The sequence below is a fragment of the Protopterus annectens genome, chromosome 7.part0 (assembly GCF_019279795.1).
Source record: "Protopterus annectens isolate FY-2018-M chromosome 7.part0, PAN1.0, whole genome shotgun sequence".
Classification (NCBI taxonomy): domain Eukaryota; kingdom Metazoa; phylum Chordata; order Ceratodontiformes; family Protopteridae; genus Protopterus; species Protopterus annectens.
Genome location: NC_056739.1, coordinates 102,968,919 through 102,992,796, shown reverse-complemented (window position 1 = coordinate 102,992,796; position 23,878 = coordinate 102,968,919). Strand labels below are relative to the sequence as shown.

The 23,878-nt window shown below is 41.3% G+C and overlaps 1 protein-coding gene across 1 annotated transcript in view; it reads right to left on the bottom strand.

Annotated features, from left to right (window-relative positions):
- The window catches only part of TBC1D22B (TBC1 domain family member 22B), a 1,162,021-nt gene that overhangs the window by 412,538 nt on the left and 725,605 nt on the right, over positions 1-23,878 (bottom strand). The gene's annotated exons all lie outside the window — the stretch shown is intronic.

Sequence of the window (23,878 nt, the reverse complement as noted above, 5' to 3'; positions counted from 1 at the left end):
TCCCTTCACTCATTAAACTGGCTTGAACTCCATAACCAACTTGACTTTCTCCAAATCACGATTGCCTATATACTACTATTCCAACCTACCAAGTGCCCTGCACTATCCAATATCCTACAACCATATAGCCCCATAGAACACTTAGATCTACCCACCAAAACCTAATCACCATCCACAAACCCTAGCGCCCAGCTGGTCAACTTCTGCTTTCCTTCACCTTAGCCAAAAAATGGAATGCTCTTCCCTCCACTCTTAGGACCTGCGATAACCTCGAAAACTTTAAAACTCTTCTTCATTCTCACCTTTACTCAAACAGGAAATGCAACTGTACTCTTCACCCTATACCTCTCAAGGTCTCCTCCACTTTTACTCCTGGTTAACCTCTCACCTAGCTAACCTTGCTAATTTGTATTATGTATAAATAACTATACTGTAAAATCTAGCCTCAAGGCCATTTGCCTGTCTTTTACACCTAAACAAAATTGTAATTGTTTGTTTCTTTATGAATGCTACCTGTTTATTTGTCAGTAATGCAAAGTTTCTTATTAATTATTCATGTAACTATGTATTGTTGGAGCTTTTCTCCCCTGGCCTCCACTGAAAATGGGCTCCCCGAGCCGAGTGGACCTCCCCGGTCATCAAACTGGAATAAATAAATAATAAATTAATACAGCTAGAGATCCAATTTGAGAGGGTCACTTTGGAAATTGGTAAACCTGACCTGGATTCGGAAAAGGAAATAAATAATTGATCTGACTTCCTGAATTCCTTAATCCGGTGCAAATAAAAAATGCAATTGTCTATGAACATCCAACTGATGAAATCTGTATTCTGCTGCATTGGAATGATTTGGGAAAAACACAGGAAGTTCTATGGATTGGTTCAAAATGCTATGGGAACAGACCTTTGGGACAAAGGATGGATTAGTCCGAAGAGATACTCTGCCTTTGTGAAAAATCAGATAAGGGGATTTTACAGATAGTGCATGTATCTCTGACACCTGTTTGGCAGATGTGATTGCCACCAGAAACAAGGCTGTCCAAGACAGAAATTTCAAAAGCGATGAATGAAAAGGCTCAAAGGGCGGAGACGTCAATTTGGATAGCACAAAATTCAAGTCCCATGAAGCCACAAGTGAAATGGGGGTCTTAAAGTGTCACCTTTGAGGAAGGTTTTGCACAGCCTATGTGACATCAGATTAGAATCTTGTATGCCTAGATGAAAATTAGAAAATGCTGCCAATTGAACCCTGATAGTGGCAGCTGCAGATCCCTGGTGGAAAAGCTCAGACAGGAATTCCAAAACCACCAGAAAAGGAGGCGGTATAAGGGTCAACATTCTTTTTCTCAGCCCAGACAGAGAATCTCCTCCATTTACTAGAATATAATCTCCTAGTGAAGGGTTTATGAGCTGACATTAGGATATGAGTCAAGGAGGGTGAAAAGTCGTGAAGCCTGACTAGGGACGGAACTGGAGCAGCCAAGCTGTCAAACTGAGGGTGTGTAAAGTGGGATGAAGCATGCCTAACATGTGCGTCGAGATCTGGCACTGGGTCCAGAATCCAAGGATAGTCTAGGAGAAGAGGCCCGAGAAAGGGGAACCAAACCTGATGAGGCCAGTAAGGAGCAATGAGGATCAGTTTGCTTCCCAGCTGTTTCACTTTCTGAATAACCTTGGGTATGAGAGGAAAGGGAGGAAAAGCATAAAGGAGATCCAGGGGCCAATCGTGAACAAGTGTGTCTCTCTGTGACTCCCCCGGTGGGAGGATGAGGGAGAAATAGCTGCTGCATTTGGCATTGATCGGGCTGGCAAAGAGATCGCAGCAAGGCTGTCCCCATCTGCGGAAAATCTGCTATGTTATTTCCTGTTTTAGAGACCACTCATGAGGCATCAAAATTACCCAGCTGAGTTTTGTCAGCTATCACGTTGGTTATCCCTGGAATGTGCATTGCCAACCAGAAAATGCTGGGAAGATATTGCCCATTTCCAAACTTGAATAGCCTCTCGACAGAGTGGGTATGATCTGGTTCCGCCTTGTTTGTTGATATACCATACTACCGACATGTTGTCTGATTGTATTGCAATCGTCCCAAGAGGCAGAAGGTTGTGAAGTGCTTGCAACGCCAGGAGCACCGCCCTCATCTCTAGAATGTTGATATGCAGGTGAGCCTTGTGAGCTTGCCATGTGCCTTGGACAGTCCTGCCTAGATAATGCCCCCCCACCCTATCTGTAAGGTATATGTGGTTACAGTGGCAACGAGTTGGCAAGGGACAAATTAAGTGCCTGTGGTTAACTGGTTGGGTTGAGTCCACCAAATGAGGTCCTTCTTGCAAGAGTCTGTCAGCCGTATGTGATGAGATAATGGTAGATGTTGAAAGGACCACTGGGATGACAGCAGCCACTGGAGAACCACGCATGTAGTCTGGCTAGTGGCACTAGTAGTATGGTTGAAGCCATGGTCCCTAGAAGCTTCAGAACAGTCTTGGTCTTGACTTTTCGTAGGGCGAGAAGACGTTGAATTTGAAGAACCAGATTCTGTGCCCTTTCTACTGGAAGACGAGCCAACATGTCTACTGTGTCCATCTCTGCGCCTATAAAAATCACAAATTGAGAAGGCAATAAGGTAGATTTTTTCCAAATTGATAGTAATCCCCAACTGGGCACAAAGTTGAATGGTAGCGTCCCTGGTGTGAAGAAGTAGATGCCTAGTGGGGGGCGGTCAGGAGCCAGTCGTCCAGATACAGAAACACCTGGAATCCTTGACGTCTCAGGTGAGCTGTCACTATTGCCATACACTTGGTGAACACCCTGGGGGCTGTGGTGAGACCAAAGGGCAGAGCACGTAACTCCCAGCCAGAAGCATAGATGACTCATCGATGCCCTGTCCATTTTTATGTGGTAGTAAGCGTCTTGGAGGTCTATTGAGAACATCCAAGTGTCTTTCCCTAGTAAAGGGAGTATAGACTACAGTGTCACCATCCGGAACTTGTCCTTCTTTACTGAGTCGTTCAATCTGAGGTCCAAGATGGGCCTCCAGTTCCCTGTACATTTTGGCACTAAAAAGAATCTGGAGTAAGTTCCGGATCCTATTTGGTCTGCTGGGACGGTTTGGTTGACTCTTTCTGCCAGCAACTTGCTGACCTCACCAGTTGCCTGGTCCCTGTGAATGGGTGGAACATCTGGGATCCTCTTGGGAACATACGGTGGCAGAGAAAAGGTTATGACATAACCTCTGGTATTAATTCTTTGTACCCATTTGTCTTGAGTGATACTTAGTCAGGCTTCTGGATACAAAGAAATGCGACCCCCGACCGGCTCCAAAGAAGCACAGTCGGTCCCCACATCAGGAGTGCTAGTAAGGCCAGCCCAGAAACGAATCGCAGCCTCCCTGGTTTTGCGGTCCTCCCCTGCCTCTAGGGCGACGTCTACCATTTCCTCCTCCTCCTCTGAAGGAGAAGTCACCCTGTGCGTCTTGGAAAAACCTCCGGGACTTCTTGAACGACATTTTACCACCTCTGACCCTTAGGGTATGGTCTAGAGGGGACAGTAAAACGTACGCCCACGGCAGAGAGTGTTTTTCCTTCTTGCTCACACCGGGTGAGGGTATCGTTTACCTTGGGTCCAAACAATGAAGAATCGTCGAAGGGGGCATTGGTAAAGGTAGACTTGAATGGTTTCGCAAAATGACACAAACGCATCCAGGAATGACGTCTAAGGGAAATTCCTGAACCCGCTGCTCTACTCGCTCCATTGGCTGCATACGAGATAAGCCTCATGGACAAGTTGACAACAGAGTTCAAGGTGGACAACTGGGCAGACACCTTGTCAGGGACTCCCTCAGTTCATGTACCCTGTAGAGAATCTAACTCCTTAAGGAGATCTCTCTGAGGCCTCATGAAGTGTGTAAGGTAGTTCAGCAATCTAAGAGTAAATGCCACTGACGAAAAGATACGCTTCTCGTATCTGTCCATCATTCGAGACTCTATTCGGCAGATGAACAGAAGAAGTTGTTTCTGCTAGCTCCTTCTTAGTGGCTGCCGCCACCACCATGGCATCTACGGGAACATCTTTAGATAAAATAATTCTTTTCCCTGGGCACAGAAAGAAACTTATTCAGTCTCCTGGGGACTGGAACCATGGCATCAGGAGTATCCTACACCTTCCGACTAATGAGCTCCCTCAGTTCATCGAAGGATGGAGACACCCAAGAGGCTGGAGGTCGAGACCCGAAAGACTTCAGGTACACCGACTCCTCATCAAAAGGGGTGACAGTGGGCCAACCGCACCTCTGCTTAAGGATTTCCAGGATGTCTATGAAGCAGACATCATCCGAGGACAACTTGGGGGACCCTTTTGACTCCTCGAGGTCGGTGTCTGAGGTAAGAGACTCATCCTGGGAGTCTACATGCTTCCTCTTGCATGTTCTCTTCCATGGGGGCTCCTCAGAAGGATATTCTGGGAAGGTCTCAGAAGAATGGAGGCTACCAGCCGGTGGCTCCTGAGGCTGTGGGTCTCCGCTGTCTAGAGAGGGAGTAGGAGCTGAGACAGAAGTAGGTGCCATGGGGGGAGATTGTCGGTACCCCTGGTAGGAGCTGATGATCGGGACAGCACACTCCTCATCATCTCAAATGCTGACCTCTTCGGCTCCGAAGACTTCCTCGGCTCCGAGGAGACCAAGGATGCCATCGGTTCTAGAGCCATCAGCACCAAGATAGATGTAGGGTTCGAGCTCACCCTCGCCGACGCACCAAGAGGAAGGCTCGGAACTGAAGTGGTTCAGTTTCAGGCGTCCCTGTCGGGGCCAACCGGGGAGCTTCAGCTCCTAGACACCATGGAAGGCACCGAGAGTGTCGGAGCAGAACCCGGCTCTGAAACCACCTCAGGGGGAGCTGGAACAGAGGGTTCCACCAGCGGTACTAAACACTCCGGCTCCGAAAGACCAGCATGGCTTGGAGGAGGAATCACCGAAGGGGGGTTGGACTCAAGTGGCCCCAGAACTAACTGGGTCAGAGCCAACAACAATTTAGGTAAGGCAGACAACTTCAGAAGTCTCAGCACTACCCTCTCCACATCTTCTTCCGATAAACTCCTGGAAGACCGAGTAGGAGAATGGGATCTCTGCACTATGGGTGACTAACATAGGGGAGACCGGTAAAGGATCCCTAGATCGGCTCCATTGAATACTCTCAGTGGTCGGCTCCGAACAACTTGGTGCCGACCCTGTAACCACAGTAGTAGAACCCCCAATCGGCTCCAAACTCAGTGGGGCCAATGAGGCAGTAATTTTGTCAGACTTAGTAATTTTAAGAGGCGGCTCCGAGACACCAGCCGGCGCTGGGGAGGGCCTCTTAGAGGATTTGGATTTCTCCTTTTTAGATCCCTGAGATCTAGCAGAGGAGGAAGAGCTAGCCAGTTCTTCCTCAAAGGAAGGCTTTAGGAGACCTTTTAGTATGAGCTTATTTTTTTTTCTCTTGCAACACCCTAGCACTAAAAGAGTGGCAAAATGAGCAAGTTTCCTGTAAGTGGATGGCCCCAAGACAGTACACGCAGTTACTGTGGCCATCCGTTATAGACATCTGTGAGCATTTCACACATTTTTTTAAAGCCAGATGGCTTATTGCCCTTGACTTCCTTGGACATCTCACAGAAGATTGAACTCACACACAGAGGAAGGAAAGTGGGAGGACTAGGTCCTCTAACTTAAATGGGCCTAGCCCTAAAGGAACCGCTAAAGAGACACCACGAGGACTAGGTCCTCTAATTTAAAAGGGCCTAGCCCTGGTAGAGAAGAAGGAAAATAGGTCCGCTAACTAAAACGGACCTAGGGGGTACAGAAACAAGTAGAGAGCCTCACACACCCACTAGAACAGGAGAGGTCTAATTTGTGGAAAAAAAGAACGAGAACAAAGGTCAACAGAACCTCGTTCTGTCTGCAACACTAATAACAGTAAATATCAACAAGCGGAGAGCTCCGCAAGTAAGTTATTACTTATAATATTTAAGAAAACACACACAGCCTAAGCGCAAAAGGCACCTACAACTACTAATATCAATAGTATGAAAACAAGGAATATAGATGTCTATATATATATATATATATATATATATATATATATATATATATATATAAAACAACCCAGTGAAACAACTGGCACACAGGATACCAAAGTACTATAAGGCCAACTGAACGCAAAAAAAATTGCACACAAAAGGCGCTCTGATAAACGTTAACTAACTACAAACAGTACACTAACGACTGCTATAAAATGCTATATAACACTATCAAAATGTGAAAATAGAAGTTTTATCCAAAATTTAGAACAAAATGTTTAAGATTTAGCCACGGCCAAGAAGCACATCCAAACTCGTCGATGCGGCAAACGAGATCTGGGGATTGTACTGGTGCACCATGGGATACCTACCTAGCCACAAGCCAACTAGAAGACTTCAAGCTTGTAAATAGGCCGAAGTCAGAGCCGAGGATCGGCTCTGATCCCATCAGTAAGAATGAAGGTGAGTTAGGACTACAGAACATTATATATTATATACACAGAGATGTATGTGTAGTTGCGTGTGTGTGTGTGTGTGTGTGTGTGTGTGTGTGTGTGTGTGTGTGTGTGTGTGTGTGTGTGCATGCGCGCGAGTGTATATACATTAGTCACTACTTTTGTCGAGCAGCACTTTTGTCGACTTCTGTTTAATTGACACAATTTGATTAAATACACACATGGTCAACATCTGTTAACAAAAGAAGCAGATCACACAATTCTCGTAGTTGTGGAATTTGCCCCTTCCCTGAGAATTGTGTGATCTCATAGTTAGAATATATAATCAGAAAGGGCCATGGGGGGTCCAGGGGGGGGGGGGGGTTGCGTCCCTGCAAAAAATTGCTTTTTCTTTTTTTTAGTTTAAATATTTTTGCACGCGACATGCACCAAGATTGATGTGTGGCACATGCTTAGTTGTGTGACATGAATTATGCCAATTATTTGGTGTCGACATTTTTCACATTGATAAATGAGCTGTTCAATAAAGGTAAGTGTATAGTTATACACACACACACACACACATATACATACGCATATACACTCGTACATTTAGACAGCTGAGAAAAGCTGGTATAGCTGACTGAAAAAAAGACAGGCCAGCAGAAAAAGCAGGAATGATGCAGAGTCAAAAATACAATATATAAAGGTTTATTTGTAAACCCAAATAACCACAGACCGGTTTCGGCAGAATATGCCTTCCTCAATGTGTTACAGACGAATAAACAGAGGATGAAAAATACATATGCATATATATATAGTATGAATTGACCAATGAGCATAAAAACTGCCCTGTCATTCATTAATATTCATGAATAAGAGTAGGGACACCAAAAACAGTGCAATTCAAAATGAATGATACTAGTAATGATAATTTCAAAAAATAAATGCAAAACAGTATACATATTTAGACAGACCAGTTATGCTAAAATATGTATGGAACATATTAATAACATGAGAATATATAATAACAGGACAATATATTATAAATATAGCAAATAATGGAATGAATTTGATAACCACCCTGATGTAGTCAAAGAAAAGTGCACAGAAATGTGCAGAGTGCAAAATACAGGGGAAATATTCAATATCCTGCTGTACTAAGTTAGCAAAAAATCTGATAAACATATATCATCATGATAAAAAACACCATAATAAAAATATATGTATTATGGAACCAATTGGTATATGAAGTAAGAAACATACACTGGCTTACAAGAAGTAAAGTGATACCTGAGTAACGATGTTCATAGGTATATATATAGTCATGATAAGTCGGCATATGAATGTTGGTATGTTCACATGATAGGATATGTAGTGGACAACTGTGACATAAGAAAAGTTATGGAAATCAAGGTTAAAAATGATCATTGAGTCCTGGACTGAAAATAGCTCCCAAAGTAATGATCCAATATTTCTCCTTCTGATTCAGAATGCCACGCCAGCCCTGTTTATTGCTACGATCACCCACAATTCGATCAATAATCATAAACGTAAATAGTGCTTGTGGATGTTGGAGAAGGTGTTGGTACATAGCATTGGTGGTCCTTTTGTTTTTGATGTCACTGCGATGTTCATTTATCCTGCTTCTAAGTTGTCTGGACGTTTGACCCACATAGAAGGCCCCACAGTGACAGGTAGCTAAATATATAACCCAATCACTACTGCAATTGCCAAATACCTTGCATTCAAAAACCTTGCTGGTGTTCCTGCTGGAGAACTGTTTGGATTTGGTAATCTGTTGACATGATCCACAATGACCACATGGGTGTGTGCCCAAGAGTTCGTGTCCTGTGAGGGTTAACTGTTTGTGAATAGCCCCACCACTGCCTATATGTTTGTAGTGAGAGAGGTGTAATCCTAACGTTTTACCCCTTTTGTATGAAAACTTGCATTCCTCGCCTAGAAGGGATCTGAGCTGGTCATTGGCGAGCAGAATATTCCAATGTCTTTTGATAGTATCACGGATGACATTATAACTCCTACCATAGGTAGTGATAAACCTAATGGTAGGTTGTGCAGTGTCAGTAGGTGGATTCTTGTATTTCAATAATTCCGTTCTCTCCGTGTTCTTGGCTCGATTTCTCGCCAGATTGATGTCAACATATCGATATCCCCTGTTCATAAATCTGCGGCAGAGATCTGTACTGGCCATATGATGATCCTCCTGATTGGAGCAAAGACATTTCATACGCATAAAACTGTGATACAGGGATGTTTCTGATGGTGTGGCGTGGGTGCATGCTAGAAGTGTGTAAGATATTTGTGAACGCTCTGTTGAAATATTATGAGAGAATAGTGGATATTAACATCCAGGAAGTGAAAACTTTATGCTCTAATTGCAAGAAACATGAATCCACACCAAAATTCCAGGAACATATTAAAAAATTATCCAAAGATCTAAGTAATCACGAAAAGATTACTAAAGAACGCAAGATAAAGAAATTTCATAGGGATTTCTCCGACTACCAGAGGGGTCTCCCCTTTGAGACAAACCGGTCTGTTCAGTTTGCAGATCCTGGTCAGGGTCCGGGTCCCAACCGCATCAGAAGAGACACAGGTCTATTCTTAAAAACAGGGAGGGAGCTTACAATAGTACCTCTGGAGAAGACTCCTCACTTACTGATTATGATAGCTCTATGGACAGGGGGTCTCCACATAGGAAAAAGAGCAATAAACAGTTCCCTTTAGACATGGCCACAAACACAGGGGGGGCAGAAAAGACAAAAACAAACATAATAGACAATTCCCTGGAGGGTCTGATCAAGAATTTCTTGACCTAAATGAAGCAATAACTATTAATCAGAATGTTCTCAATCTTTCACGGGTGGCATTGACTGGGGATCAATTAATTTTACTTAATAAAGGCCTGAACTTTATACCTGGCTTCTTTTCCCATGAATATCATGTTGTGAATGATGTTTTGGGCTTTTGTCGGAATCTAAACCTCAAATTATTCTTTGCGAATTCATGCTCTCAAAGATCTGATGAGTTCAGATTTGGTAAATCGGAATTCCAACCTCCCATGAACAAGCATGTATCAATATTTATGCAATCTGTCCTTAGGGATCTTCATTTTCAGAATTATGGACACACCATGATGGCGAATAATCTCAATCAAAACGAGAATCTGGCCCTGGAACAACTCCGCAATAACAAAACAATTGCAGTATTACCAGCGGACAAGGGAGGCGCAGTAGTTGTTCAAGATCTGGATGCTTATATACAGGAGGGTCTCCGACAATTGTCTGATAAAACATGTTACATGAAAATGTTTTTTGATCCCACTCCTAATTTCAAATGTCAAATTGATTTATTCTTGAATTTGGCATGTGAGGAGGGAATCATTAGTCAAAAGTGTGTGTCCCATCTTAACGTTGTTGAACCACGCAAACAAATTCTTTATTTATTACCCAAGATTCACAAATCATTAACTAAGCCCCCAGGAAGACCTATTGTGTCAGGGATAGGATCTTTAACTGAGCCCCTCTCAGCATTTCGAACACAATACCTTAAACCACTCTTGGGTTTGGTCAGGGCCAGATTACAAGACACCACTCAGTTTCTCAAGATCATTCAGAACATACAGTTGGAACCCGACTGACTTATGTGCACACTAGACGTCAAAGCGCTGTACACCAGCATTCCACACTGGGCTGGATTACAATCATTACAATACTGGTTGGACAGGGCCAACTTGTATACATCAGGATTCAACACACTGTTGATTTGCTTATCTGAACATGTACTCGACAAGAATGTCTTTTATTTCCAAGGGGAATGCTACTGGCAGCTTCAGGGTACTGCCAAGGGAGCATCTTTTGCTCCCATATATGCGGATTTATTCATGGCGTATTTTGAAGAGTGCATGATCTATGATATGTCCCATAATCTATACCTGGTGGAAATGGATATTTGGCGTCAATACTTGGACGATTGCTGGATGGTGTGGCGTGCGGATGTGGCATATCTACATGAATTTGTGGAGTATCTTAATGGTAACATCTGGGGATTGGAATTTTCTCTTACCTATGACAAACAAACCATCAACTTTCCGGATGTGAATGTCTACAGGAACCAGGACAATACGGTGTCCACGAATGTCTTTCGTAAATATCCCCAATATAACACTATCTTACACGCTTCTAGCATGCACCCACGCCACACCATCAGAAACATCCCTGTATCACAGTTTATGCGTATGAAACGTCTTTGCTCCAATCAGGAGGATCATCATAAGGCCAGTGCAGATCTGTGCCGCAGATTTATGAACAGGGGATATCGTTATGTTGACATCAACCTGGCGAGAAATCGAGCCAAGAACACGGAGAGAACAGAATTATTGGAATACAAGAATCCACCTACTGACACTGCACAACCTACCATTAGGTTTATCACTACCTATGGTAGGAATTATAATGTCATCCGTGATACTATCAAAAGACACTGGAATATTCTGCTCGCCAATGACCAGATCAGATCCCTTCTAGGCGAGGAATGCAAGTTTTCATACAAAAGGGGTAAAACGTTAGGATCACACCTCTCTCACTACAAACATATAGGCAGTGGTGGGGCTATTCACAAACAGTTAACCCTCACGGGACACAAACTCTTGGGCACACACCCATGTGGTCATTGTGGATCATGTCAACAGATTACCAAATCCAAACAGTTCTCCAGCAGGAACACCAGCAAGGTTTTTGAATGCAAGGTATTTGGCAATTGCAGTAGTGACTGGGTTATATATTTAGCTACCTGTCACTGTGGGGCCTTCTATGTGGGTCAAACGTCCAGACAACTTAGAAGCAGGATTAATGAACATCGCAGTGACATCAAAAACAAAAGGACCACCAATGCTATGTACCAACACCTCCTCCAACATCCACAAGCACTATTTACGTTTATGATTATTGATCGAATTGTGGGTGATCGTAGCAATAAACAGGGCTGGCGTGGCATTCTGAATCAGAAGGAGAAATATTGGATCATTACTTTGGGAGCTATTTTCAGTCCAGGACTCAATGATCATTTTTAACCTTGATTTCCATAACTTTTCTTATGTCACAGTTGTCCACTACATATCCTATCATGTGAACATACCAACATTCATATGCCGACTTATCATGACTATATATATACCTATGAACATCGTTACTCAGGTATCACTTTACTTCTTGTAAGCCAGTGTATGTTTCTTACTTCATTCACTTCAGTGTATGTTTCTTACTTCATATACCAATTGGTTCCATAATACATATATTTTTATTATGGTGTTTTTTATCATGATGATATATGTTTATCAGATTTTTTGCTAACTTAGTACAGCAGGATATTGAATATTTCCCCTGTATTTTGCACTCTGCACATTTCTGTGCACTTTTCTTTGACTACATCAGGGTGGTTATCAAATTCATTCCATTATTTGTTATATTTATAATATATTGTCCTGTTATTATATATTCTCATGTTATTAATATGTTCCATACATATTTTAGCATAACTGGTCTGTCTAAATATGTATACTGTTTTGCATTTATTTTTTGAAATTATCATTACTAGTATCATTCATTTTGAATTGCACTGTTTTTGGTGTCCCTACTCTTATTCATGAATATTAATGAATGACAGGGCAGTTTTTATGCTCATTGGTCAATTCATACTATATATATGCATATGTATTTTTCATCCTCTGTTTATTCGTCTGTAACACATTGAGGAAGGCATATTCTGCCGAAACCGGTCTGTGGTTATTTGGGTTTACAAATAAACCTTTATATATTGTATTTTTGACTCTGCATCATTCCTGCTTTTTCTGCTGGCCTGTCTTTTTTTCTGGATATTTGGTTTGGGCTGTGCATCCCCCACCTGCATAGAACTTGGTTTGTGCTAAATAGCTGACTGAAAACCAGATGATCACACATTACCAGTTTTTCTTCTGTGCAAGATTAAGGGACAGTGGTGGGTGGGGAATTTGCCCTTTCCCCTCTGTAGTGTGATCTTGGAGCTTGTTTAGTTAACATGAGGTGTCAGCCCCCCCAAAAAAATATTTTTTTATGTGTTTTCTTTTTGATTATATGTGTTTCGAGCAGTTTCACTTGATGCTTTTATGTTCAATTTTTTGAATATTGAACCAAATGTCATATACTCATGTCTGCATGTATGCACACACATACACATTTATGTATATGATTACGGTTCACTTGATCTAAAAAGAAAAAAAGTACAGTTGTGTAACAGCTTACCATAAATGTTGATGTCCAACTTTTCACTGTTGAGGTATTCCATAGATCTAGGACATCCTGCTGAGGATATCTGAACATCCGACCAACATACCAAAGCCTTTATTCCTTCCAGGTGCTGTACCATCAGATGCATGTCCAACATCCAAGGTATAAGGTACATATGTGACTTATGAATGCCTAAGCCTTACAAATGAATACCCCAGAAGAACCAGAGCAACCCAAGATGAGAAACAAAACATGTACATCCAGGAAGTGAAGAAAGGAACTAATAAGCAGGTGGCCTCCTTGGCCAAAAGGTAGGTAATCGAGGCAAACAGAGGAAGGAGGGTGGGACAGAATAATGCAATAGTAAAAAGTAGGAATCTACTGTTTATTATAAGTTCTTACACAAGTGTGCCATGTCCTTCATTATCACTGTTGCAGTATTCTTTACATCTGAGAGAGTACAAAAGCTACTACACAGGATGGGAGGAGGAAACCACAGATAACCCCTCCAAGAACCCATAAAGGATGACCCTGGCAAAACCAACACTGGCCCTAGAAATAACATTCAACTTCTAATACTTAATGTGTGCACAGAAGACCAAGTTGCAGCTTGTAAAATGGATCTAGTATTCAGACCCTTGAGAAAAACAATCACCTTGGTAAAATGAGCATGAACAGAAGAGGAAAACTGCTTGCCATGAAAACAATAACAAAAGGAAATGGCCTTAGAGATTCAGGAGGAGATGGATTGCTTGGAAACAGCAAAACCCAATTTCCTGCGATGAAAAGAAACAAAAAAGCTGCTCAGATTTCCTGATATATTTAGTCTTACCTAGATCATACCTGATCTGTCTATGTAAATCCATGGTGTGGAGAATAATCTCACTAGCATTTTGTGGTAACAGGAAAAAGGAAGGCAAATTAATTATTTGATTCAAGGACAAATCATTAACCACCTTGGGCATAAAGGAAGGATTAGTACAAAGAGAAATCCTGTCTTTGTGAAAAAACAAAAAAAAAGTGGGACTGCCATGAGTGTCTGAATTCCAGACACCCTCTTGGCAGAACAGCCACTAACAGTATCATTTTCCAAGTACAGTGCAGCAAAAAAAAAAAAATAAATGCAACTGCAGGCTTTAAGGGAAACTTTGTTAATTTCTCAAGAAGGAAATTACGGTTACAAGATGTAGGAATATGCTTTCTTGGAGGCCTAATATGAAGGACACCATTCAAAAACTGTTTAACTTCAAAACAAGAAGCAAGGGGTGGATTCAGAGACAGACAAGCAGAAATGGTTGCCAAATAAGCTTTAATAGGAGAGTATGTCGGACCAGAAGTGATAACTCACACAAATAGGAAAGGACTGTAAGAATACCCACATAACTAGTGTCCAGGTCACTCGAGACACCAAACAGAAAATCTCTTCCATTTAGCCACATAAGATTTTCTAGCAGTGGGTTTTCTGGTCTCCTACAAAACTTGAAGCATGACCTCAGCAAATTGGTACTGAAAAAGAATCAAAACCATATCACCGAAAGAGTCAGCTGGGAGAGTGGGTACATGAGGGTAAATGAGAGATCCCTTATCCTATTTGAGTAGATCCATCTTGTGAAGTAATCTACGATGACTGCCTCTGCCCAGATGAAACAGAAGGGGGAGCCAATGCTATATGGTCCAAATGGGAGTCAACAGTAAGAATTTGGGCCTGTCTCAGATGACTTTGTGTAGGACATTTGGCAGCAGAGGAAGAGGGGAATAGGAAAACAGAAACATTCCCTTCCAAGAAAAAAGTCATGCTATCCACCTTTCCTGCCAGAGGACTTGGCAATCTGAAAAAGAACTGGGGAAGTTGTCCATTCAGAGGGGAGGCAAAAAGATCTATTTGAAGAATATCCCACTGATGTGCAATGTCCTGGAACACCTCAATATGAAGCATCCATCGGTGAGTATCTGTTCTGGATCTGTGCTAAGTGTCTTCTAAAAGACTGTGCTCTGAGAAGATGTAAACCTTTTGAAGAAACATGTGATGGTGAACTGCGAAATCCCAAGTCTAAAGAACCATTCTGCAAAGAGGTAAAACTTTGTGCCCCCTTGCTTGCTGATGTACCACATAACCGTGGTATTGTCTGCTGAAGAAGATCTGGAATCCAAATGGAATGATGGATATAAAGGGACAGAATCAGAGCTCTCATCTCCTTGATGTTGATATGGTCTGTTAATTGCTGAGGGGACCATAGACCCTAGACCTTGAGGTTGTTGAAAGAAGCTCCCAACCTTGGTTGGAAGCATCCACGTACAGTTGCTGAGTGGGAAGCGGTACTGAAAAGACAGCCCTAGATTCAGGGAGATCAGACAAATCCACCAGTGGCGCTCGAACTAGAGACAAGGCAACAGAGGCACAGGAAAATCCAGAGGATGGCAGTGCTGAACCCGAACAGTCTTGAGATACTACTGAAACTTTCTCATACAGAGCTTGGCCAAGGGAACCTTGGGAATAGTGGATGCCCTGTTATCTCAGAGCTTGCATCCAATATTCGTACTGGTGGCAAAGATGTTCTGAGGATTAGGCACTCATACATCACATATGTACCTTATGCCTTGGACGTACGACATACATCTGATGTACGGTGCCTGGAAGGTATAAAGGTATGTTGGCTGGATGTTTGGCTATCCTTGGCAGGATATCCCAGATGTAAAGAATACTGCAAAAGTGATAAGGAAGGTCACCAGTGGTTCATTTGATCTAACACAAATTTGATTTAAACCACAAATGACCGGCTCACATCTGATGGAAAACTATGTCAGCCTGTAGAAAATGACTATTGGTTTGGTTTTGGAGGACAGGAATCATAATGCAAATTGGTTTTAATCATTACAAGTTCCTTGCTAATGCCCGCTGTTCATGTCTACCTCCATGTCTAAAGGTTTGCGTATGTGCTCCAGCAATGGTTTACTGCATCAACAGAATTCCCTTTTTTATGTGGTTGTGCAAATGAGGAGTTAGTATATTTATGCTAAGGTTCGGGGGTGCAGGGGGGGCTTGCCCCCTGTAAAAAAAAAAAAAAGCATCTGAAGACATATTTAGTGAATGTGACATTTTAAGTGAAATTAGTTTAAGTGTTTTGCGATTTAGATCAAATGAGTGTAGTCTTGGATGTTTCAGTATCATAGACCTAAGTAGCTGCTGCCCTACATGCTGTATTAACAGCAACATATCTGCACATTTTAAGACTACTTGGCAATCTGTGCAAAGAGGTCACATAAATAAAGACAATCCTGCATCAGATCACTATCTTGAAACCTTTTTGAATTATCCCTAATCTTCTCCAACAGGGATTGCTGGTACGTAAGCAAGTAGGTCTGGTAGTTCATGACTGTCAAGGTCAGGGTAGCAAAAGTCTATACTTTTTTTTTTTTAAACAAGAAACATATTTATTAAATTATTTATTATATTATCACTTAATGACATAGGCAATCATACATTTACACAAATAAAAAGAAACCATACTGACAGTTTTAGTTGCTAACATTATACATTACTTATAATCTATCCAGTCATTGTCAGTCAAACATTACATAGCTCACTCAAATTCCGCTTTCTTTTAAACTTCATTCCTTCTCCAAAACGTTATTCTGCATGTACTGTTCCTACAATTTCCATTTTCTTTATGTAATTTGCTCCTACCTTTTTCTAAAGATCCTATTTCCAATTGTTTAACCTCTGTTACTATATTCGCTACTTCTAGTACAGTTGATTTAGATTCTGATTTCCATTTTTTACTAATTGTTTTTCTGGCAGCCACCATAATTAGACCCAGCAAAGCCTTACTATGTCTAGGCAATTCTGATTCTGTATCACAGCTGAAAAAAAATAATTTCCTTAGCTATACCAATTTGCTCACTCAGTACTTCTGATAGAGGAGTCTTTTTTTTAAGTCCGCCAACTCATTACATTTCCAAAGAATATGTTCCCAATTACCTGCTTCTTCCCCATTACTTCAACATTTGCTACCTACCTGAGGAAAAATTCTTTGGAGTCTACTTGAGGTATAACAAGCAAAGATCCAAAATCTTCTTGACTTTGTTGCATATTTGGGAGACATAAATACAGTGGATATAAAATGTGTACATACCCCTGTTAAAATGTCAAGTTTTTGAAATATAAATAATTTCAAAACTTTTCCCACCTTTAATGTGATCTATAACCTGTACAATTCAATTGAAAAACAAATCTGTTAGGGGAAAAATATATAAAAATAAAAAACGTAGAATAAGCTAATTGCATAAGTGTGCACACCCTTAAATACTTTGTTGATAATAATACAACTCTCAGTACTCAATACTGTCATATCTGCTACACTGCAGATATGTGAAACCCAGTGTCTGTTGTTTTCCTACACTAAAGCCCTCTATCTTAGCACTATCAGCACTCACAAGGACATTTCCCTTTACAAATGCACCTGTTAAAACTGTAACATACCACCTTCCAAATGAACTACCTTCTCTCACTTAATCACTACCTTAAACATACTCCTCAGTTCTATATTACACTATTGTCACTCTTGTCTGATCACAGCTCAAATATTTTTTCAAACTATGTAATCCTTTTTGTAAATAGGTATATATTACATTACTGTACATTTATCTCTTACCTCTGCCTAAAATGCATTAATCAGACAATGCAAACTACCTAGAGCCACATGCATGTTATTATTCATTATGTGTAAAAATGAATAGGTTCATTGGTTCACAGAAGGTTATTAGGCTAACGGCCCTACAGCCATTACAAGCCTAGCCATATTTATCCCGAGTTGCCCAATTTCACAGAGGTAAGGGTCTATGGTAGTTGATTCTGACTTCCTCTGTCTAAGAGAGACATGGGCACCACCCCAGGAGTGAATTTGTGGTCACCAATCCATTGAGCTAGGTTGCGTTTGAAGAGGGTCAGGGAGGGGCTCTGCTTCACAAGAACTGGAAATTTGTTCCAGAGAAGTGACAGTCTCTGGGAGATGTATCTCTCTCCAGCATGACCTGCTCATGTCAGAGGCTAGGTTAAGATCCCCGGAGCAAGTGAACCTCATGCAATTTGATTTATGAATGTGTAGCATTTCCATCAGGGGTGGGTCAAAGATCGCCCTGTAAGCCAGGCACAGGTCTCCCCTTAGTAATCTGTATGAGACAGAATATAGTGACTTGTTTTGTGTACCCTGTAATTTCTTGGTAAGAAAACTCTGTGGTCTCTCCAGTTGCTTGCTGCAGGTGTCTGGTGAAGAACATGCAAAAGGGAGCATTGTACGCAATTATTGCTCTGATGAAGGCAAAATATAATGAAATTATAACTTTCTTAACATCTAGATGCGATGGCTTTACTTATAAGATGTGCCACATAGAAGGATTTCCTTATTACTGTGGACATATGGTGGTCAAAGTTCAGATTGCTAATCAACCTGATTATCCAGATCACATAACACTAGGTCTATACTTGGGGGGGGGGTGCTGTCTATAATGTAATTAGCAGGTATGCAAGCCTTCCCAAAGGGAATAATAATGCATTTTTTCTTTCTGCATTTAGCTTTAATCTGTGGCTTTGGCACCAATTATTTGTCTGCGTTAACCCTGTCTGCAGTATATTAACATTGTTGAGGGGACTGTATGATTGTTCCCAATTTGCAAATATCAGTGAACCTGGTCAGCCACAGGCCTTCCAAGTTTGCCTGGTCATCTGAGAAATTCCACACAGTAAAGGGCCTGGCACAGAAACCTGTGGTACTCCACTGGTGATGGGTCTTTTGCTAGAGGTGAAGTCACTAACTTTGACTGTGTGTGTGTCCTGTCGGTAAACCAGCTGGCTACCCATCTTTTAATGTAGAGGGTTAATTCCCAATTGGTATAATTTCTCTATAATACTTGAGTGGGGGATTGTGTCAAGTCCCTTGTCTAGGTCAAGACAGCCAGTATGTACTGTCTTTCCCTCGTCTAGGGTGTTGGTAACTTTCTTGAAGAAGTTAACCATGTTTAACAGGCATGATCTACCTTTAACGAATCCGAACTGGGCTGGGTCCAGAGTTTGGAGATTACCAATGTCCTTGTCAATATGACCTTTCCCTTTTTTAATTTCTCCAAGCCTTCTGGGATTCTAATACCATAACAAGAATGGACCCCATTCCTAAGTAAACGTAAGATTAAAAGTTCATAAAATTAGTATTGTTTCAATCTTTGATGTTAGCCAAAAGTGCTCTTTGCAGCTCCCGCAATGTGCCCAGTAATGACTCCTTCTGCAGTTCGTACGAAGTTACATTTACTGGTAACATATTTAAGTACGACTGTAAATTCTTTTTTATAAGACCCATTGCTCCTATTACTACTGGAACTGTCTGGGTATCCTTCTTCCACACTGACCCCATTTCTGCCTGCAAATCCTGGTATTTTATGACTTTGTCTCTCTCTGTATGCAAGACACTGTAGTCACTGGGTGTAGCAATTTCAATGATCAATGCTACTTTTGTCTTCTTTTCATGGACTACTATATTTGGTTTTCTTGCATCCATTTTTGAACTACTGGTAATGGATGATCCCATGTGATTATAAACTTCCTTTTTATTATGTTTTGTGGCTCATATTTCCAGTGTTTTTCAGCTACTTCAATATTATACATTTTGCACAGTCTTGTCACATTATTATGCTTTGCAATATACAGTCCTTCTGCCATTAGTGTATCACAACCAGCAACAAGATATCCAAATGTTTCCAATTCTGCTTTACAAAACCTACATGTCTCTGTTTTTCCACATGTTCTTCTGCTAAACTAAGCAGGGAAGTCATTTTAGACATTCTCCTCATGTTTCAAAACTTTCACTATGTTTGGGTCTTGTAAGGTCAGACGTATGTAGTCTCACAATTGCAGATCTATACATGTAATCAATTTCAAGGAGGCCCATACCTCCTTCAGAATGAGGAATATATAATCTTGGTATGCACTGATTTTTATAAATCATTTGATGAGAATGAAGCAACCTTCTTGTTTTCCTGTCCAAGCTATCCAACACCTTTTGGCACCAGTCAGTCACTCCAAAACTGCAAACTAGTTTGCAGCTTGGACTTTGTTCCTAGATGTCAATACTGTTTTTAGTATCAAGTCTTCTGAAATATTCTTAAGTTTTATTCACATTTGCTCATGTTTTATTTCTGATCCTTCATCAATTCCCAAATATTTATAAACTCCTTCTTGCGCAAGTTCTTTTATGTCAAATTCCTGTCCCAAACTGATGTTTTCTTGCTGCTGGAGTTTTCCTTCTTTACAGGTTGATTCTGCAAATTTACTGAGACCAAATAATATTCTTGCATCATCTGAAAAAGTTTTGACCACTTGCAGTTGTGCTTTCAGTTTCTCATCTAAAGAACTATACAGTTTTGGTCCAGAATGTTTTTTTCCATGGCACTGCAGATGAGGCTAGTCACGCTTACGGGTCTATAATTCCCAGGGTCAGTTGATGGTCCCCCTTTGTGCAGAGGGATTACTGTTGCTGTCCTCCATTCCACCTGAACATAGCCAGTTCGCAGGCTGTGGTTAAACAGGGATCCAAGTGGATCTGCTAGGTCATGTTTTAAGCTGTTTAAAAGACATCCTGGGTTAATGTCTGGTCCCACTGATGCCATGTTTTGACCTTGCAGAGTGCCAAGATAATCTGCTCTCTCGAGATAATAGGCTTAGTAATCTTGGTAAGTATACCTTCAGGGAGGACTAGAGGGGACAAAGGGAGTGAAGTTTGCTCCAAATCTGTCAGCTAGCAGGTTGGCTGCTTACTTGCAGTTGAGTACATGTGGTACCATCCACAATTAGTTCTGCGCATAACTGGGTATTCCTTTTTAGATTATGGGTATAGTTAAAGAATGCCTTGTGATTATCCTTAGCTAGGGGAGGCTATTTTTCTTCGTAATTAGCTTTGGAGGACTTGACACGATCCCTAATTTGTTTGTTTAAGCTAGAGAGGGATTTCTTCCTCTGCTGAGCCAGTTCCCTCTTGTTCTTGGACATTAGTTTCTTTGTCTTATTGTACAGCCTGTTTAAACTAGGGATCCACCAGGGTGGCTTGTCTTTTCAGTAAGAGCTGGTTTTAATCCGGACAGGTAAGGTCGATTCTATACAAGTGATTAAGTGGTTACACAGGGGACTGGTGTACACCTCTGCATAGGAGTCAGTGTCATCTGCATTCGAGAGGGCTTTGAAATTTCTTATACCATCACTTAGTAGGAGATAATTTGTATGTGAAAAATTCTTAAGCATTTTTGAGCTTGATGGGGTATCTGGTCTTATAATTACGCTGAATGAGAATGATTTATTGTCTGATCTTACCAGAGAGGACATCACACCGGGGGGTGGAATGCTCTTCCATGTTAGTGAGTACTATGTCCAGGACATTTGACCTTCTTATGGGTGTATTCACTAGCTAGCTGTTCTACAGCAATTGTACTGACAAAGTCCAAGAACCTCTGAGGCAGCATGTTTGTGGTTGTGCAAGTTTCCCAGTCGATGACAGGATAATTAAAATCACCCATGAGTAAGGTGTAGGGCTGTATGGCATGCGATACCCAGTAATTTCAGATATGCAGTATGCTTTTCCTGTTTCATGGCGGGGGACCTATAGCTAGTATGATATGGTAGGGGGCTTTACCGATAGTTAATTGAACAAGGAGTTGGTCAAGAGAGCCATACTGTTTGACCAATCTCGAGGTGTACTTATCCTTAATGAAGATGGATACACCTCCTCCTTTGTTTCTTTCATGCACAGTTTGTGGTCTGAATGTATGGAAGGCACTGTAGCCCTGAACGGCCAGGGTGCTTTCAGTGCCTTTGACCCATGGCTTGGTGACTGCACAGATGTCAACATCTTCCAGAGTGAGCAGTGCTTCCAGGGAGTGCAGTTTCTTGTTTAGACTTCCAGGACTGAGCAGCAGTATCGTAAGTTTAGAGAGGATTTTGTTAGATTAGGAGGTTGGTTATTTTAACACTGCCTAAAAAAGCCACAACAGAGGTGGTTAATGCCTTTGCCAGTATCCGAAATCCTAGAGGAGACAGGTGCAGACCATCCCTGGCAAAGCAGCGTGGGTTGTCGACCATGTCTTCCCAGGCTGACAGATGTTGGTTCCCCTTGGACTGACACCAGAAGCTAAACCAATTGTTAAAGTCAAATCATTTTTTTTTTTGCTTGTATTGTGGCATCATTTTTGGAGAAGGTAGAACGCTGCTTAAGGCTAGACTTACACCTGCCTGTGACACAATCTGACAGCTCAGTCATGTCTCTCTTCATTTAGTCCACTGAAGTAGGTCTCAAGTCATTCACCCCCACATGGACTATGACGCAGTGATACTGGTACTTGTGGTTGAAAGACAATGGATCCTAGCACCTGACAGGCAGCTAACCACAACCCGCTCCTAGAAGAACATCCGTGTCTCTCTCAATGGAGTCACCTATGACCAGTACATTAGGATTTGTGATGTTATGCCTTATAGGATTATTGGTTGAGCCACTGATGTGTGTGTGTTATTAAGTGTTGTGGTTGTTTTTTGCATTGTTGTGTGTGTGAGTAGTTTCCATTTGGGAGGCCACCGATCTTTTGGTAAACTACTAATGAGTACCTCCACATATGTGGGCTTATGTGTTGTGTCCTTATTGAGTGTGGGAAGTGTGTATGTGCTAACAACCTGTTTGGCATTCAATTTGTCCTCATGGGAGAGTCTTGCCTCCAATTTCAGTGTAACTACATCTGTCACAAAAAGTATTTGTTCACTTCAGGAGTAAGTGGTTGTCAGTATACATGAGACAACTGAGATGTTGCCTCAGGATGCCCATGTCTATCAGGCTGACTAAAGAGATGATGGGAAACTGTCTGTCCATAATAGCAGGCTCTTACTGTATGCTTTATTAAGGAAGGGAATAGGTTAATGTGAAAGGACTGTGCTGGCAGCGCAATAGTTTTCTTTCTTTTCTTTTAAACTGCTAAAGTAGTTACAGTAAATAAGAGAAGTGCAAAAATATACTTAAAGCCCTTTTGTGTGCATCCCATCTCAGACAGACCAGTTAAACACCTTCTGCCACTAGATGAATAATCCCAGCCCTCCTAATGTAAAAGCAGAGTAAAGGAGTGTCTGGAGTGAAATATACTACAAACGAACTTAAAACATACAAACTTCTACCACAAACAAACTTAAAGATACAGTTACATCAGTGTACTTTAAACAGCTTATAAAAGTGTGATTATTCAATAAATGTACTTTGTATAAATAAGCCAACAGCCACTCAATTGTAGAGAATTTATAAAGGCACTAAAAACAAGATAAGCTGATTAATAAACCCTTTAGCCAATACAACTACATGCAGAAATCTCATGCGTTTCCCCTTCATAAACAAACCAAGCTATATCCAGTGCACTAGATGGAAATCCGACTGACATCTTGATGTAAAAACAAGCGTTTGCTAGAGTGTAAAAATATACTACCTTATCTAACATCTAGCTAGAAAGGCAAACAAATAATTCAAAATATCAACAGCAGTGTAGAAAGGGAGGGGCTTATTAAGCTCAATTTACAGGAGGAGTGGGCAGCTTAAAATCACCAGGTTTAAAAAGCAGATAAATGATGGGGAGGATGAGTGGACAAAACAGCAGGGAATCACCAGCAGTGCTTTAGTTTATGCAGACTTGAAATCTTTTCAGAAAAAGACAAAGCCCCAGCAATTCACTGTGTATTTAAGTATCACGTCAGAAACAATTTAACCAATGAAAACATGTGAAATGTGCAACCTAGATAATTTAAGTGCCTATCTCTCACACAGAACAAAAATACCAGGCTACACAAACTTCTTAAAACAGAAAACAGAATAGAGCAGGTAAAATAGAAAGCAGCTCTATCACGCACAGTCAAAAAGATACAAGTTTACTTTCCTCACCAGCAATGCTTTAGTTTATGCAGGCTTGAAATCTTTTCAGAAAAAGACAATGCGACAGAAATTCATCCCAGAAACAAATGTTACATGTATGCACTGAGTGTTTCCTTTAAACTAATGATCTTTTCTCTCTGGGCCTCCAATGAAAAAGTGCATCATACC